Genomic DNA, 18221 nt, shown 5'->3' with positions numbered 1-18221 from the left:
TGGGCACTGGAACAGGCCTCCCAGGGAAGTTGATCTGGGGAGCTCCTGGCAGAGTTCAAGTTCTATTGGTCTGACAGAGTTCAAGAAGCATTTGAACTATACTCTTGGGTACATTATGTGATTCTTGGGAATGGTATTGTACAGAGCTGGACTTCATGGTCCTTGACAGCCTCTTCCAACTCACCATATTCTATGATTCTGTGATTTAATTGCTGAAAAGTTGTAATATTTTAAAAGAGGAGAGTCTTTACAGAAATATTTTTTGTATTTGTTTAGACTCATTCTATTTCTCTCCTCCTGTTGTCTCCTCTCTCCTCACTACCTGAAATCGTAGCTCCAGCATGGAAACCTCAAGGAGATAGCAGAACTTTCCTCCTGAGCTATGGCATCTTTAACAACGATTCACATACTTCTCACTTGCTTCCCCTCCCATTTCATGCTCCAGAAGGATGGAGATGAGATTTGGAAGTAAAACTGTGAAGGTCACAGGTTGAGGTAAGAACAATTTACTGGAAACAGCAATGAGATAAGAAAGCAGAAAGTAACAGAAATAGAATTAATTTTAAAAGTATACAAAAGAGAGGGTGATTCACATGCAAAAACGCTCACTCCTGAGACAATGAAACAGTTGATGTCTTCCCTCGACCTGCCAATTTTGTTTGACTGAAACCCACACACTTCTCAGAAGTCCAGAATCCCTTCCCTCTGTGACAGCAATGACCTGAGGTGGTGTAGAGTAACCTGTGTCACCTGGCCAAGACTAGGACAATGGAGAGCAGGCTTTACCCACAGCTGAAAAGCATGGCATTGTACTTCAGCCAGGCTCACCTAACAACGGGCTCCTGCTGGATGAGGTGCTAATATTGCTGCACCTCAGCTCCTTGCTCTGTCAAACCAAGAGATCAGCCAGCTGACCTAGAGGATGAAGCAAAATATTCATTTATTTTAAATCACAAATTTGATTTACCACACATTGGCTAACAGAAGTGACTCCCATATAGGTGCACAGACCTAACTGTAGTGTCCATTCAAAGCTGATGCCATCAGGAGAGATTGACCAACTCTAAAAATCTATACACCAGGAATAATTTGTGCCATAAAACAAGCAGGACTCCTTTCACAACCTATGTCTTACCAGGGAAATTTAAAGCACAGGAGAAAAATCACTGTTCTTAATGTTATATTGAAGTTGGTAGTGTATCAGCATAGTGCATTTCCCATAAATTGTTTTCTTTGCATGTCTCTAGGTATTATTTCCTGCTCAAGAGGGCTTTCATATCTACTCTATCTGCTCGCAAATGTACCTTCAGTGTGCTAGGCCACAGGGAATGGCAACTGTAAGCCTAGAGGTCTGTATCCTCCCTTCCAGGTATGCATGATCATGTCTTGAATATTAAGGTGGCAGTTGCAAATGAAAAAAGGATAACTATTGTAGCAGATAATATCTTCCCTACTGTGATTTGTCACATCTTGCCTATCACTGTTCAACATGATGTAGTCCTTAAAATGCAAAACAAAGCATCAGAAATAAGGGTGGTCACAATCTTGAAGACACAGTTCAAGAATTCCTCATCTTCTTTGGTCGTTAGAAAAATGAGTGGGGAACAGCAGGACAACACTTTCCTCTTAACAAACTGTGTAATAATCTGAAACCCAACTCATTTGGAAGAAAAGAATTTATGCATTAAAGTGTAACTTTGAAATTTGTATTCTAAACTTGTATTTCCCTCATTGGAAGTTTTGTTTCTGTCTTTTAATGTTTTTGCATTGCATCTACTCATGTTAGCTCCTAGTAATCCCTCATGTCAGAGCAGCTCACTTGCTTCTGGTTGATTACCTGATGATCTTTTAGGAAATGCCTGTAGATCAAGAAAATAGAATTATTCCTTCCCTGACGAGCCTTACTGTGTATTTCGACAAGGTGACATTAAAAACACGACATAGTGACATAAACCTTCATCCAATTCATTAAACCAAGTTATGACATATAAGGGGATGAGAAGGAAAAAAAGTCACCAGGATCAAACTTGATATTTAAATGCTTTAATAAGGCAAACCAGAATGACATTCCTGAGGCAGTTCCATCTCGCCATCTTAACACCCCCACCTGATCAGCTAAACTGAAAGTTGCTAATGACAGCCATGGTATGTTTAGAGAAGTTGACAATAATGCTGTTTTGAAGATGTCCCAATCTTAACAGATGGTATTTTTGTAAAGTGAGGGGCTGGATTTACCCTAAATTTTCTTGCAGCACTTACTACAAGGTGCTGGTTTTAACAACTAGCAGGGAAGTAAATTTCAAACAAGCCTCACCCTTTTGCCCCAGCCATTCCAATAATGGAGGAAACAACAAGGAGAAAATATAATTTGGAATAACAATTTACTAAATTCGTGATAGCCAGTGCAGTATTAATAGCAAAAAGTATATAAAAGAGAGAGGGACTCCCAAAAAGTTATTCACCACTGGGAAAAAAAAAAAAAAAATAAAGCTTTTCAAAAGCAGTGCTGCCCATGTGGTTTCCAGACAAAGGCTATAAGGTGAGAAGAGCTCTCATGGCTTAAAATCCTTCCTTGATCCCAAGTCTGAAATAAACCCCAAACAAACCATAATGAATTAGGACAAACCAAGTCCCTTGGGAGCTGGATCATCCTGTTGTGCTGTGCTGCCTGCTGTTTTTCTGGACCTGTGTGCTTGGCTGTGCTCAGCAGTGCTCACTCAGCTTGGCTCAGTCCTGGGGACACATTCTGCTGGGCTTGAAGGAGTGGAGGGAGGAGTGGTGGCAGAGAGGGAGCTGGGGCCACCAGCTGACCCCAACACCTTCTCTCTGGACAGAGCCAGGCAAGACGGAGAATTTCTGGCACTTGGCTCTTCTGGATGAAAACTTGTCACCACCAATGATAAAGGTGGTATGAAATAAAAACCACTTTTCTCTGTAACCAGGACAAATGGCTGCAGTTTTTGTATCAATATTAGCTCCACTTCCATAACTGGAAGCCTCTGTTCTGTGGCGATGCTATGGTGTATTCCTCAAGGAATGCAAGGTTCTTGCAGCATTCCCACTTGCTTCAATGGCAGCTCAGCAGGGCCAGCCAGGCCTCTCAAAACAGCAAACATGCAAGAAGGGAACTCCTGATTACCACAAAAAGCAAAATAAACAAAAAAAATACACTCTGGCTGACTTTAATGCCACATTCTTAATAGAGCAGATCATGCTGTTGAAAAAGTTCCAGGATATTTTAAACTGGTTTTATTCAGAAAGCAAACATGATGAATAACAGGCCATGATTCATGAATTGCCCAAATGAAACTAGTGATAATATTCATCAAGGATAGTGAAAAGATAAGGACATGCCAAACTGTTTTACTTTATTTTTATTCTGATTACATTTGTTCAAAACTAGCCTCATTAAGAAATCTTTCTGGCAAAGCTTTTCTTAAACAAACAGTCCTTTTTGTCTCTGTCTATCAAAAGAAATATTTTCTCCTTGTTCTTAAGGCAAACTTTCCCTCTCACTGAGACTCCTGCAATGTGACAAGCCTGCATAATCCACTTTGTGAGAAGATCTCCAATATAATTTGCATGATGTTGAGCAGCATAAAATGACATTTCAGGCAAAGGTATTTGAAAAATTCTGAAGAGTAGATTTTGTTTTTCAACCAGAGAAGGCTTGCAATGAGCCAAAACCAGATGAGAGCATTAACATTTAGGTGGGTAGTGACGGTGATGGAAATGGAAAAGGGTAAGGTATGAAAGGAATGAACAATTATCATAATTTTGTTTGTTTCTCAAAATCTGAGATAATATGGATAACAGAATACAAACATGCTTCTGCAAGTACTTATTCCTCTATTTTCAAGTAACATGTTATTTGTCATATGTGCATATTTATAAAAAAAGTCCGAGTCTATTTTCTTATGTGTTTGCAACAACACATGAATTAAAATAGCCCACAGAATTAAAAAATAAAACTTCCTCTGTAGATGTCCTAGCTTTTCATTCTAGTAGTGTTTAGCAGAATAGGCAATGACACGCAGTTGCTGGTGTAGCTGACAGCATACACTACTGAAAACAGACCACAATGTAAAATAACATGACTTGACAGAGTCATGTACATAATGACTTCAGGTAATCAGGAAAAAAAACCAAAACAAACACCCAAACAGTCTAGTCCATTATATTGCAGACCTTAAGACCTTAAGACCTTAAGACTTTGATAAAAATCTATCCATGTTTTTAAGGACTTGAACCATGATTTAGATGGTTGAAGCTCCTACTTGACCTCAAGCTTCCTCTGACAACTTGACCAGAACACTGACTGTCACTTCAGTTTCCTTTGAAAAAGGAAATTGTTTCACATTTTCATATTGCAGGCTGGGGGATGAAGGGATGGAGAGCAGCCCTGAGAAGGACTTGGGGGTGCTGTGAGTGAGAGGCTGGACATGACCCAGCCATGGGCACTCCCAGCCCAGAAACCAAAAGTGTCCTGGGCTGTATCCAGAGCAGCGTGGGCAGCAGGGGAGGGAGGGGATTCTGCCCCTCTGCTCTGCTCTGTGTGACCCCAGCTGGAACCCTGCATCCAGCTCTGGGGTCACAGCACAGGGAGCACATGGATCTGATGGAGTGAGTCCAGAGGAGGCCATGAAGAAGATCAGAAGGCTGAAGCACATATTTTCTCCTACAAATACAGGCTAAGAGGCTTGGGACTCTTCAGCCTGGTGAAAAGAAGGCTCCAGGGACATTTTAGAGCAGTCTTCCAGTGAAGCCTTTCATGTGAAGTGGGCCAACAGGAAAATAGGAGGAATTTTTGCAAGGGAGAATGGCTTAAAACTGAAAAAGCCTAGGTTCAGACTAGATATTAGGAAAAAATCCTTTACGGTAAGGGAAGTGAGATACTGTAATAGGTAGCTTAGGGAATCTGTGGATGCCCCATCTCTGGCAGTGCTCAAGGCCAGGGGTTTTGAGAAACCTGGTGGCAGTGGTGTTGTAACTAGGTGATCTTTAAGATCTCTTCTAAATAAAATAATTTCATAGTTCTATGATTCTATAATATTTGGGTGGCAGAGTTGTTGACACAAGAAGCAAACTCCATATTGTCAAATGAAGACTCCCATATGCATGTGACTTCTACTAGGTCCACCAGAGGTCCACCAGAGGTCCACCAGGTCATATAATATCTTATCACTAGGGTACAGCTGAATAATGAAAGTTTTCAATAAAAGTCAAGCAGAGACTATTGTCAAAATAATGTGGCATTAATCTTTGTCATGCATTGTTAAAAACTAACATTGGGAAAGTAGCTAGCCCAGGCAATACTGAGACAGTGACCACTCTACATTGGTTATTTGAAAAGTGGCAACAATTTTCTAGGTACTTTGAAGAGCATGTTGCAGCACTGAGTTTGATTGTGAAGGTTATGAGTGGAAGAACAAACACTTGGTGCTGTCAGGGCACTGTGAGAAATGCAAGACATGGTATTATCATTACCTCAGGCAGTGCAGGGCAGATTTCTTTCCTTATCTGTCATTTTTCATTCAGGGACAAAGTTGGTAGCATGATAGCAGCAGAAGGACAATATATTTTTTACACAGTTCAATAACCATTGTATATTTGCCTTGCAGTCCACACCATGTACTATCACACAATACCTATCTATCCTGCACCATTGCCATCCCAGCAGAAACCTCTTTTACCCCATCAACCTAGGCTGCAAGATCAAAACCCACTGCTGCTGCCCAAAAAAGTCCCAGCCCAATGCATTGAAGCACAGCTACTAGACCTACAGGGGTGGCAGCTGTCTCACCAAGAACTTTCACAAATCTGGCAACAGCAGCTGCCAGCTGCCAAAAGTAAACAGCAGACATTTTTCATTTATGCAGGCCATTGAAGTGAGTCTTTTCTTTTGGCTCATACAAGTCTCTGGACATCTTATTTGCTACAGATATTTTGCAAGACCCATTCCTGTAATTTGACTCACTGAAATAAGACAGTGTTTATTTCTATGAGGAATGATGGTGGCTAAATTCTTACCACAGCTGGATATGGTACGGTGCTCTCATTGTTTATCTCTGCATCTCTACCCTTTGTGGTTCCAGTTCAGTCTGGAGAAAGTGTAATGAATATCACTGGGAAGTAATTGAATACTTTTCCAGAGGTGATCATCATGCAAGTCAGGACAGAATATATCCTCTGAGATCTTCAACTGCAGTAGCTTGTGCTCATTTGACTTATAAATTTGGCTCTGCAGGAGGAAAACTGATAGATTTCTGGCTGTCTTATTTAATAGAAACCCACTGACAATTTTGAGGGCTGTTCTTTTCCAGTGCAAGGCCAGACCTATATTCTACAGATAAAGGTTGACCTGCAAAACTCCTTTCCCTGTGAAGTGTGAGATTTTTGTCTACAGAGGGTGGTACTTCAGATAAAATGTCATAGCATAATTTTATCTATCTTTGTGCTATCAGCCTTGAAATAAACTCTGTTACCATATAAGTTTATTTCAGGAAATAAAATAATGCAAATGTTATAAGAGTCCTAGTGTACTTGAAAGCTTATGTATTTTTCCAACTTTATCTGTTGCTCTAATAACAGATATTACCATACTTTTCTCCCACACAAACCTTGCCTTGTTTTTTTCCTTAAATTCTTTGCTGTTGAAAAGGTACAAAAATCAGGAAATGGTCTAAAGGGAGATTAGGTAGCTAAAGAACTTCCTTCATATAGATACCTTTTTTAGCTAGGCCAAATGCATCCCACTGATGCAGTATGCCATTTAACATTTGTTTCTTTTGCTGCCTCTTAGCTGATTCTCTTTCTGCTCAGCAAGTCTTAGTCCTGTTCAAATATGCACACTGACTGCTTTTTTTCTAAACCGATGTAGCTATTATCATCACAGTGCCCAGGGCATTTGAGTTCCAAGGAGAATATAGATTTATTGCATAGCTTTGGTAGGTACTGTAACATAGCTAGGTTTGTGCCAAGTTTTTGTGGCTACTCTTGACTGGACTTAATTATCATATTTTCTGTCAGAACCAAGAGCTGCCTCAGGAGACTTAATTTGTGGTAGAAACAGACAGAAAAAGTAAAAAAAAAAAAATCCATCTGTGTAAAAAAATCTATTTGTAAAACCAAGCCATAAATTCTCTTTGAGGGCCTCATTGCTGTTTTCAGCTGCACCTACACAAATGGTGTAGGCAGATACATCTTTGCTATGTCTGCCCTTGCTGCTGGCAAGACACAAACCAGCTCTCTTCCAGGAACTGAATAGTCTCATTCAGCATATGCACAGCTCTGAGCTAATGCATTTCAATGGTTCTGGCCTGCAGCCAGCGGTAGGCACACAGTGAAGCAGACGTGACCGTCTGTACCTGTCTGTGCCCCCACAAGCAGGGTCTTTGTCATTCTTTCCAGCATTCATGGTATTGAACACTTGCTAAAACCATCAAAATATTCTCTTTGCTCTAGATGTACCCAGCTGCATGTCAATTAATCCACCAAAGGAAAGCACAACAACCCCTGCAGCAACCAGTGATTTACTTTCCAATTTTGTCCAGTTTTACTCAGCTGCATGAGCTTAATTCACTGATTATTATTTTTTGCTTCATCTAGGTTTACTCTCAGCTGTTTCCTCTATCATATGCACATGCTAAAGGGTAAGTTTATATCAATTTTTCTTACCCTCAGACAGCTATCTTTTCAGTGGACATTGCTATAGGTAAAATTGAGCTTGAATTAAAGGCTGTTGTATTCAATACCATAGCTGAAACTCTACGCTACCCTCTTGTTCAATAATGTCCTCTGGGCTTCTCTGTCCAACAAAATTTGTTTTAAATTTTGCTTCAAAATTTCTGCCAGAATGCATTTTTCATTTAGTTTTCCCCCCAAACCATAGTTTTGCTCAGTGGTGTGACACTTGCCTTGCATGTGTCATGGCCTACTGCTTGTATGTCAGAAAGTACCTGCAAAACTTGACACAGAGAGCTCTGAATAAATGCAGGTGAATCACATTAGAAGGTGTTTTTTTTTGGTTCTAGGGAGTCATAAGACAGGAGAGCCTTGACTTTTTAAATCAGTGACACTGTTCTGGGTATTCACATTCTTCTTTCATTCACAACCAAGGGCTTCAAGATCTTTGCAATGTGCCATTTGTGTAGAGGTTGCTGTAAGCTTAACATATATGATGTCATATCACAAAAGTTTCCCCCTAACAGCCTTGTACCTTTCATCTTTGTAGTCCAATTCCTCTGAAAGTCCAAAAATAGGTGACTACGTATCCTACCTTGTGCTCTGCCATGATGCAGGTTTAATAGTTACTTATGTAGGATGTAAAGGTCTTCTAAGAGCCATGAAGTGCCCTGCTTCCGTACCACACATGCATTGCCTCTGAATAATACATTGGCTAAGGAGATCTAGTCCACGACCAGGAACTTGTTAATATGTAAAACAAAGGGGAATAAAGAGAGCAGGGATCAGGAAGGGACACTGAAAAAACACAGGCCCAGTTTTCCAGCCCAGTCAAACCTTTCTTGCCTGAAAGCAAAGTTGGAGAAGTTCTCCTCAGCCTGTCTGAAAGCAGCAGAACAAGGCTTCACTGCATCGGCCCCTGGAGAGTGTGAAAAAAGGTAGTGATAGAGATGTTGAATGTAACCCATACTGGCAATTCTATTATTGGGAACTCCTGGCTGTTTCATATGTCTAAAGTTGTTCCATAGGTCTAGCAAGCAATGGCAATAGTGGGCTTCTTGATTTCTCAAAGAGTTTTCACCTCTGCAGCTTTTTGTGTCACCGTTGAATGCCATTCAAACATCTCTAAATCAAGTGCATGGGATCAATAAAAACTATGTAACAATTGTGTAGTATGAGCTTCTCTCCTAAGTACTTCTTCTCATCTAACACTTTTCAGAGCAGTTGGTCAGTCTCACAGCAGTCTATCTGGTTATCATACCTGCCTATCATAACATAGTTCTTTCATACTCAGGTTAACCTGATTTTGATGTACAAATCAAAATTTGAAGAGACAGGCTCAAGTCGTCTTAGGTAAGTGATAAGCAAGAAAGATGAAAACAAACAAGGGTGGGAACTCCAGGTTTTAGGCTACAGATGATCTCTTAATTACCTTTGGTCATGTTCTGGAAAGGAGGAACACACTTCCAATATATAATTATCTCTCTCCACCCACTTCCAGACAGAGAAAGAGCCACGTGGGGATATTGTAGAGGGATTATGGAAGTTTATCATGCTTCCATTTTTAAGGAGCTCGGTTCTGTAATGTCATCAACATACAGTGCTTTTGCAAGTTAAGATTTATTAAAAGCACTTGTTGGAGCTCTTCCATGATCAGAAATGTCCAACAGATCTGGGGAAAGAAATGAGGAGTCTGGGATGTCCTTTGGATCTTTAATTGCACTGAAGGTTTTCCTCATAGAGGAGCTAAATAGTAGCAAGGTCCAGTAAAGCAGTTCCTTATGGAGAGAGCAGAAAGGATCAAATTTGACAGAAGGCAAGAACAGAAAACAACAAAGGTTTTCAGAAGGAATATCATGGCAGTCAAAGTACAGAGCTTAAAAAGTATTAAAGAGAGGGTATAAAAATGAATGTTTCATGCAGTTAGTGCTCCTACAAGTGTGGTATAACCCAGACAGCCTTTTACAGCAGCTCTAAAGACACAGACAGTACTACTTTGCACAAGTCAGTGAACTAATTTGCTGCTTACTGTCTCCTACCAGATACTCTGTGTTCCGCTTCAGCATTCCTCCTTGACTGTATTAATAATTTCCATACTGATTTTCTCCCTCTTGACTTTTAGGCTCTGTGTCCTTGCTTGATGAAGAGCCACACTGCCCCCCTCAAAGACTCATCACCTAAGGAAACATGCAGTACCCAGGACAAGGCAGTGACTCATCTAATCCCTGCTGGTGCTGGCGTGCCTTGAAAAGCCCTCGTTCCTGTTATGTCTGTATGGCATAACACAGAGAGGAGATGCTCCTGCAGAAATCCCCCAGTCAGGCCAGCACTCCTGGTCCAAGTCATGGCCTAGGGTTTCAGGACTCATCTCATCTTCTCCATTGTGCAAGACTAGCACTGCACATCACTTAGGCCACTGGCCCTGGGACCACACTATCACTTTGACTTATTAATTAGAGCTGCACCCCTTTTTTAAACACTACATCAATACAGCATGTGGCAACTTGGAGGGCAGTGAGGGTCAAACTCAGAAGCAATACTCTTTCTTTTATAAAATCAGCAAAAAAAACCCCAAAAATGTCAGAGCTGGCATCATGAAGATTGACGTGAATCCACAGGAATGCTGTGTTCCTTGCCTAAATATGCAAGGTTAATCTATCTGCTTCCAGTGGGGCAGAAAGGAGATTTCTTCAACATGCCAGGGACTTCTGTATTTTTTTTTCTGGTGCCTTCCAGCAAAGATCATCTGCTAGGATCATGTGGATGTCATGAGTTCAATGAATTTCCCCTGTTAAAGGTAAACTCGGTTGTTTGTAGAGTGGCAGATACCTTTTCTATTTGTGGTTGATATTGCTTGCATTTTCCTGTTGACCATAATCTATGGCAAAAATTTTGTTTGGCTTCACCTCGCCTTCCCCATCCTGCTCTTTTTAAGGGAGATTTTAAAAAGCACAGTTTGCAGAACTCTTTAGGAGAGGTGAGCCCAAGAAGAGCCTTCACTCTCGACCACTCACTTGTATTATGGACAGAATAAAGAATGATAATATAGATTTTCTTGGTGCCCTGCTTTCAGTGAGACATCCTGTTTGTGACACTATTGATTGACTTTCATGGCACCTGAACAGCCAACAACTCTGATTACCCTAGAGTATTCCCAAGGGATAGGGAAGGGCATGGAGGAATATCTGGAGGCTGTTCTTAATAAAAAGTTTGAATACATCCTCTGGTATCTATGTTGCAGAGGATTCCCAGAGATTTAGTGATGCTTGAAGCTGTCATTGGAGAAAAACTTTTTAAAACATATTTGAAACGTCCACAACCAATGTCTAATTTACTTATCACATTTATTTTTCTCCTGTGAGGAGGCTGGGGTCTGACAGCTGTCAAGAGCACAAGGTCTGGGTCATTCTGTGTCTGTTAGACTTTAAGCAGTACGGATGGCACTGGCAATTGTTCTGAGCCCTGTCATCTATCTGGTGTCAGTGGGGCCCTGTAGACTGCTGCTCTGAAGGGGAGCAGTGCTAGCAGAAACATAACTGCAGCTATTTCACACTGTCAGTTTTAGTGTAGGTATCTACAAGATGTCAATGCAGTTGGCTTTATAATGATGAAATATACAAGTGCTCATGCACTAGTATGCACTTTTAGAAGCACTACAGCCTAAATGATCAAACTTACACACAGAAGTCTATGACAGACCAGGGAATTAAAGAGAGCAAATATCCCCACTGCTTGTGTTCAAAAATGTAACAAGTCTCTGCTGCAGGAAGCAAATGCAGCTGAGAGATGTTCAGCATTCCAGGCTGAGTCCTTGACACATCCTGTGCAAGTCTGAGACACAATCTGTTATTGCTTGAAGATAATGGAAACTGTGATGTAAACCATGCACATTTAGTGCTTTGACTGTAGGAGCAGGAATCTCATTATTTACTCCATCACAAAGGTATTTGTAAAGTATAAATGCACAGGTTTTTACACAGACCATAAAACGGTGTAAGGTGGTCTGTTAGGTATTTTTTAACTTGTAGAACTTTGTCTCCTTGGACCACATGTGATTTTTGTGCTTTGAGCAGAGAGGTTTGCAGATCCATGAAGGCAAATTGCCCTGAGTCACCAACTCAAACAATTAAGCAGGAAGGGAGACAGAGGAGGAGGGTAGACCCACATTTCCTTGCCTGTAAACAAAGACTATGGAAGCAGAGGGGGGGAAAAAGGCAAGAAAAGCCAAAGTCAGATTTAGAACACTTGAGACAAAACCTCACCGTTTAAAGGAACAGTGGTGACAAAACAAGATGGTTTTGTCACAGTCTGCTGACCTCTCCACATACACCTTTTTATCTTCCACTAGCCTTCAGGAGCATTCTGACCTGAGTTCTGTCAGGCATTTAGCTTCCAGCTTAGAAACATGATGGAAGGAAGTGTACCATGGAAAGTGGTTTAGCTTCTGTGCTTTTTTCATGCTTACTTTCAAGCCTAGGTTTTAGTGTTCTGTAATAATGTGTTGACATGAAAACAGCAGGCTGCCTTAGTCTCTCTGGTATGCTCCTGGTTGTTCTTTTAGCTTTATAACAGCGTGTTCCATCTCAGGTCGCTTTGAAAGGCTGAGGAGGTAAGCTGTTCCAGGATGCTGTATATTTAAATAGTAGGCTACTGCATACAGTGCAAAAATGTCATCTAAAATGCTTGCCTTTCTGCCATGAGAGCAAAATAGATACTGGTTAACCATTGGAAAAATTGCAAAAGAACTCTCTTCTCCCTAAAGCATCTGTATTCTGTCCTTCTATGCTGGGAGCAGAAATGCTGAGGAAATTATTTGTGCCCTAGCCCCTGGGTTTTGGGGCTGTCACACACACCTACATCTGAGTGTGGGGTACATGTAGGGCCATTATGTACAATGTGTAAGGAAGCCATGTAACTCTACTGCCATGACATTCAGGGCAAGGCTTTGTCTGTACCCAGGTGTCTGGCATACTGCAAAGGGGGTGTTTGTGAGTGCCTTGGCCAAAGGAAACTCCCCTTCTTGCATTCCAGGCAGGAAGGCTGAGGTATTAATCTCTGACAAGACAAGCAGCCATGGATATCTGTATAGATGTAGCATGGTTAATTTGGGAGTTCAGGAATAAAATAATTCAGCAGTTATTAGAGAATAAACTTTCTATGAAGGCTACTGAAATATGAGCTGGAAAACCTCCAGCTCCTGTCCATGTAGCTTTAAGCCTGAGTATGTCCCCACCATTCTAGAATGCATCTGCACCAGCTAAAGGTTTGATCAGGAGCACTTTTTAGGAGGAGTCTCTGTCCATCTCCATTGGATGTCTTTGGCAATGCTAACAAGTGTCAGCATCTCTACTTAGCTTGCTTATATCTTTCTGAAACATGGATCCATTGGAAAGTTTTCCTATTTACTATTTATTATTTGCTTGCTGTTTTTTATTGTCTCACCAATAATAAAACAAAGTTTACAACTTTCCAAATGTACTATAAAATCTAAATCTCTTGACTCATTATACAATAGCTGTCCCCTGTAGTTCTATTTCCAAAAGTATTTTGCTTTTCTAACAAAAATTTCATCCCAGAGAGTTCATAATGAAAACTAAATGCTGAACCTCGTTTCATCTCACTGTGTCTAGTTTCCATCTTCCATGGGTTTTCCTTAATTCAGAAAAGCTAACAAAAAATTATATTCCAAGGAAGCAAAATAAGAAGAACCTTTTGTTCTGACAAGAAAGGTATCACAAAAACTGTACTTCATGGCATATATTTCACCTGAAGGACAGGGTGCCATCCATTGAGATCTAGACAACCCTGAGAAATTTGCCCACATAGATCTCATGATTTTTAACAAGTGCAAGGTGAGGCACCTGAGCTATGGCAATCCCTGGTATCAGCACAGGCTGAGGCTGAAGAGATGGAGAAGGAGTTTTTACCAGAGTATGCAGTGACAGAACAAGGGGGAATGGCTCTATACTGAAATAGATTACAGATTAGGAAGAAATTCTTTACTCTGAGGGTGGGGAGGCAGAGAAGCTGTGTTCAAGGCCAGGCTGAATGGAGCTCTGAACAACTTAGTCTAGTGGGAGTCCCTGCCCATAGCAGGAAGATTGGAGCTAGATGGCTCCTTCTAACTCAGACAAAATCATGCTATGAATCTGTGATTTTCTGATGATATGTCATTTGCAACTATTACTTTATAAAATTTGAGTTGCTCTTTTTATTAGAGTTGTTTTCTTTTAATTAGCTGTGCCAGCTCCAAGAATCTGGATTTGTAATAAAAATTGAGAAGATAAAGAAATGTTTTTCCTTATTTGTTTCATAATATTAAGTCAGTTTTCAGGCTGTATTTGTCATACTCTTTCCACAGACAGGCTTTGAATCAGATGCACAGATGTAAATGATGCATCAGATGCTGCATCTTTTGATATAAATGCTGGTTTTGTGTGACATAGTGGACAATAACCACTACCAAGGGATTTTTTATGTTTCATACATCATATTAGAAAACAAAGTTAAATAAAGAAGGTGCTTTTTCAAATTTTGCACAACTTTCTGAGTTCTAATTGGATTTTACATGATCAAATAGGATCATATTTAGTTCCCTCAGCATAGCTTCATTTACTTGGGTTGATAGGCAGTCATTAAAATGGACATCAGAATTAGCATACCTCTAAGAGGAACAGTGCAGTTCTCAGTGAAATCAACTATGTTTTCAGGCTGCCTACAGACAGGCTAATGTCTTGACACTACTACAAATGTCATGCATACACACAAGTCAGAACAAAAAAATTACAAAGAAATTAGCAAAATTTAAAAAATCATTAGCAAAGAAATTACATTCATATCATAGTGTTTAACCATGTCATAAAACAGAGGGTCTCAGTGGGGTATTTGTCCTTAGCATGAGAAGAAACTGTTCCCATGTAGGTTGCCTTAGGGTCTAGAGACGTATCTTGCTTGACCTAATGTTACCAGCTTGGAGTAATCAACAGACTTGCTGAAAAACAAAGCCAGAGACAAATAACAGGAAAAGGCTAGCACAGTCTGCATATTTTTTCTGATCTGCAGTACAAATCTGAAAGTAGGTTACTTTTAATAAATTCTCTGTGATGTGCATTTTGAGGGATATAATCCAGGTCTTTAGTGGTAAAACAAGTGTCTTTTGCTACCTGACCTACAAGATTTGAGGCACTACAATGCATAAGCAGGTCTTGTCTAGAATGTCAAGTTTCAAAACTAGCATATTGTTACCAAGAGTGCTTCCTGAAGAGTTTCCTGTTTTTCACCAAAAACTTCTATTGGAAATATGACTTAGTCCTGAGGTGGAATTCCTGGTTCAGTGGCTAAGCAAGTGTCTGAGGTGCTCAACACTTAGTTTGGGAGAGTGGATTTCAGATCTCTGACTATTCTAATGCAATCCAAGGGTACAAACCACTGCATGACACTATATATGACCAGGGCACTAGCCATCTGAAGGGAAAAGACATTGGTCTCTCTCCTTTTCCCCTAAAGAATGGTAAACATCATGATGTCATCCCCGTGTCATCCCAGTTGCATCTTTTGAAGTTTAGGAGTAGTTATGTTGAAAAGCTTCTTATATTATGATGTGGTTATATCACTAGATGTGGACAAAGCCAAATCCATGAAGCTTGGATGATGTAATTTACCAAAATATTTGAGCAGATTTCCCAAACCACTTTGGGACCGTGCTGCTCCCATTGCTGTGAATATGTGCAGGGCAGATTTCCTTTGTACTGGACAGATGTGGTCTTTGGAAATTACTTTATTGTTCCCAGACTGGGTGGAGTGAGTTTCTGTTGTTGTCAAGTGTGAGGCAAGAACCTTTAGCTGCAGCCTGGCTGAAACAGGTCTGGCTCCATTCAGTGTGCTCTCAGCCAGCCAGTGTCTATGGTCACCGCCTGGTAGCCTAACAAGATTTCTTCTGGGACCTCAGAAGCAGCCTGGTGGCACCACTAGAGGGTCAGGTTTTACAGGCTACAGCTTTGAAATCTCTTTCTTCTCAGGAGCTGACTTATTTGGCACACACCACTCTGTAGATGTGCAACCTGGCATTTTGGTCCCCATCACTAGACTTCCTGGCCCCAGCATTCCTGCCCTTCCCTGAAGCCCCTGACCACCTCAGTGAGCTCACAGCAGCTTGTGTGCTGCATGGGGAATGCCTGATTCCCCTCCAAGATCAAACTCTTCATGTGGGAACAAAAGGACCCTGAAGCAAGTCACTCCACTCATGTTAAATATGTTGTCTACCTGGTTGGTCTTCAGTCTAGCCGGTGCTAAAACAAATCCCCAGGCCAGGAAAAGGCTTTGGTATCTTTAATGAGGAAGCAACTAATCATGATAGGAGTGTGCCATGCTCCAAAAAGAGATCTGATGAGCAGAAGAGGCCTGAAGTGTGGCCAGATCCAACTACAATGCCTGTTGTGGGAAAAACACAAGAGGTCACAGCCATACACCAGCTGTTTTGGACAAATTCTGTACAACTCAATGAGAAAACTGCTACTGAGAGGCGGACAGAGGGCTCACTCACCCTTGCTGAAGAAAGGCCCAAGGCAGAGGCAATCAGAATTGCAAACCAGGAAACTGAAATTGACCTTGCAGGAGAACAGGCAGGCCAATGATTCAGGAGAACCTGATGCTTCAACAAGTGACCAAGGCAGCACTAGCCCAGTGCTGGAGCACCATCTGGTGACGAAAAGCCAGAAAAGGTTTCTGCAGATCCCATACTGTCTGCTAAGAAAATACATTTTCTCTGTGGCCAAGATGCTTCTCAGGTGCCTGAGCACTGACCTCTCTGACACAGAACATCCATGCTCCTCTGGCTGTCTAGCCAGAGTTGTGACAAAAAATTACAGAGGAAAGCAGCTCAGTGTTTTCTGCAAAACAAATACATGTTTTTAAATAGCAGTCAAAGAGAAAATAGTTGAAAGAGGTAAATTAGCATACATGTAAGTTATTCAGCCATTCCACATATCATTATTATTGTCCAAGGAAAAGGAGTGTGCATGAAAAAGAGAATCTGCTCAAATGGCATGTAGGTCCCATACCACCCACTATTTTGGTAGGTTTTGACTTGAATAAATTTCCCTTTTTAAAACATTTCCTATGCTTCCAAATGCATTGGCACTCTTTTAAAACACTGATAAGAGCTTTCTTTAAGAGAAGAACTTACCTGGAATCATGGGGTGTGGAGAACTGTTCTGATCTGTTTTTCCTTCTAGGATGTGCTTTGTTTTTCCAGCATCAGCAAAAGAAAAAACATATCTCAAAAGGGAAAAATATCATTCAGGTAGATGGCAAACCTATCAATTTAGCTATTCAAAAGGCTTCTGTTCATTCATTTACCTTCCATTTAGCTAGTGAATGTCACTGTCCAGAAGAATCCTTTTGAATACAGCATTTCTGCGGCATGAGCTGGTCAGACCAAACTCCATGGCAGGTCAGTATCTGCCTGGCTGGAATGGTTTGCACGAGTCACAGTCAGAGAAGTGTGGTTAGGAGGCTGATAGCTAGAAACTATCCCTCTTCCCTTGACTAAGGCCGTGTGTCCTGGCTGCCACAATGAGGCACAACTCAGCTCTGCCCACAGCTGTCCCGCTGTCTCTGCTCTCTCACAAAGAAAATTCCCCTCTGATCACCTCTCCCTTCTGTGTCTAACATCTGTTTCAGGCAGGACACCATGTGGCAGCTATCAGTGGCTAGAGGTTTGAAGGCACAACTCCTTGATCCCCTGCAACCAGAGAAAGAAGCAAAGAAAGTACACATAAGAACTATGGGCTTATGTCTGTGACCAAATCTCCAAGATCCATCCATCCATGGCTGGGAAGCTGGCTGTCTGAACGATCTATTGGGTTGAAAATAGAGCTGCTTAGAGAGCAGAACACATGCAGCAACCCATAGCTCCAATACACAGCTGCATAATGGCCAGCAGCATTGGAGAAAAGCATCTGTGTGTTTCTTAGAGAGACTTTTTGTCCAGTAACTCTGTTGCATTGCAGGGCAATCCTTACATAATTCTTGATCCGAGTTTATATTTCTTTCAGGGTGAAAGAGCAAAACTGTACTCTGCCTAGCAGCAAACAAGGTTGTTCATTGTGCGTGGATGTACTAGTGATCTTGCTGGCTTGTACCATAACTACCAACATGAACGATCCTAAAATGGGCAGCTTAAATTTCTCTGATGTTTCCCCCTGCAGCCAATCTTGTTAATATGTCTTTAGTGCAAAACATCTTATTTAGGTGAGTTTCTTATGTCAGGGTTGCAGTCAGAAAGGATTTCTGCAAAGCACTGATATATTTTTCATTAACTAGTTTTTTGGGTTTTTTTGCTGTTGTCTTTTTTTTGCTTTTGTTAAATGATGCAGTAGTTCAGTCTCTTCTTCTTGACAGGAGGGTCTGAGCCACATTAGGTGGTCCCACTGAAGCACAGGCAGAGGCTGATGGGTCCAATCCTATATCTGAGGGATTTTTCTCATTACAGCCAAAAGTGTCATATCTTGCCACATGTCCCTGTGGGTTTGGCAGTA

General features: G+C 41.1%; 1 long non-coding RNA gene across 1 annotated transcript; it reads left to right on the top strand.

The window, feature by feature from the left end:
- Window positions 1–405: 405 nt before the first annotated feature.
- Window positions 406–10767, top strand: LOC130265180 (uncharacterized). Its single transcript, XR_008842560.1, has 4 exons — window positions 406–495; window positions 7609–7652; window positions 8978–9036; window positions 9806–10767. It is a non-coding gene; the product is annotated as an uncharacterized LOC130265180 (long non-coding RNA).
- The last annotated feature ends 7454 nt before the right edge of the window (window positions 10768–18221 follow it).

The sequence above is a fragment of the Oenanthe melanoleuca genome, chromosome Z, assembly GCF_029582105.1.
Source record: "Oenanthe melanoleuca isolate GR-GAL-2019-014 chromosome Z, OMel1.0, whole genome shotgun sequence".
NCBI classification, from domain to species: domain Eukaryota; kingdom Metazoa; phylum Chordata; class Aves; order Passeriformes; family Muscicapidae; genus Oenanthe; species Oenanthe melanoleuca.
This window is presented reverse-complemented; position numbering and strand designations above follow the sequence as displayed.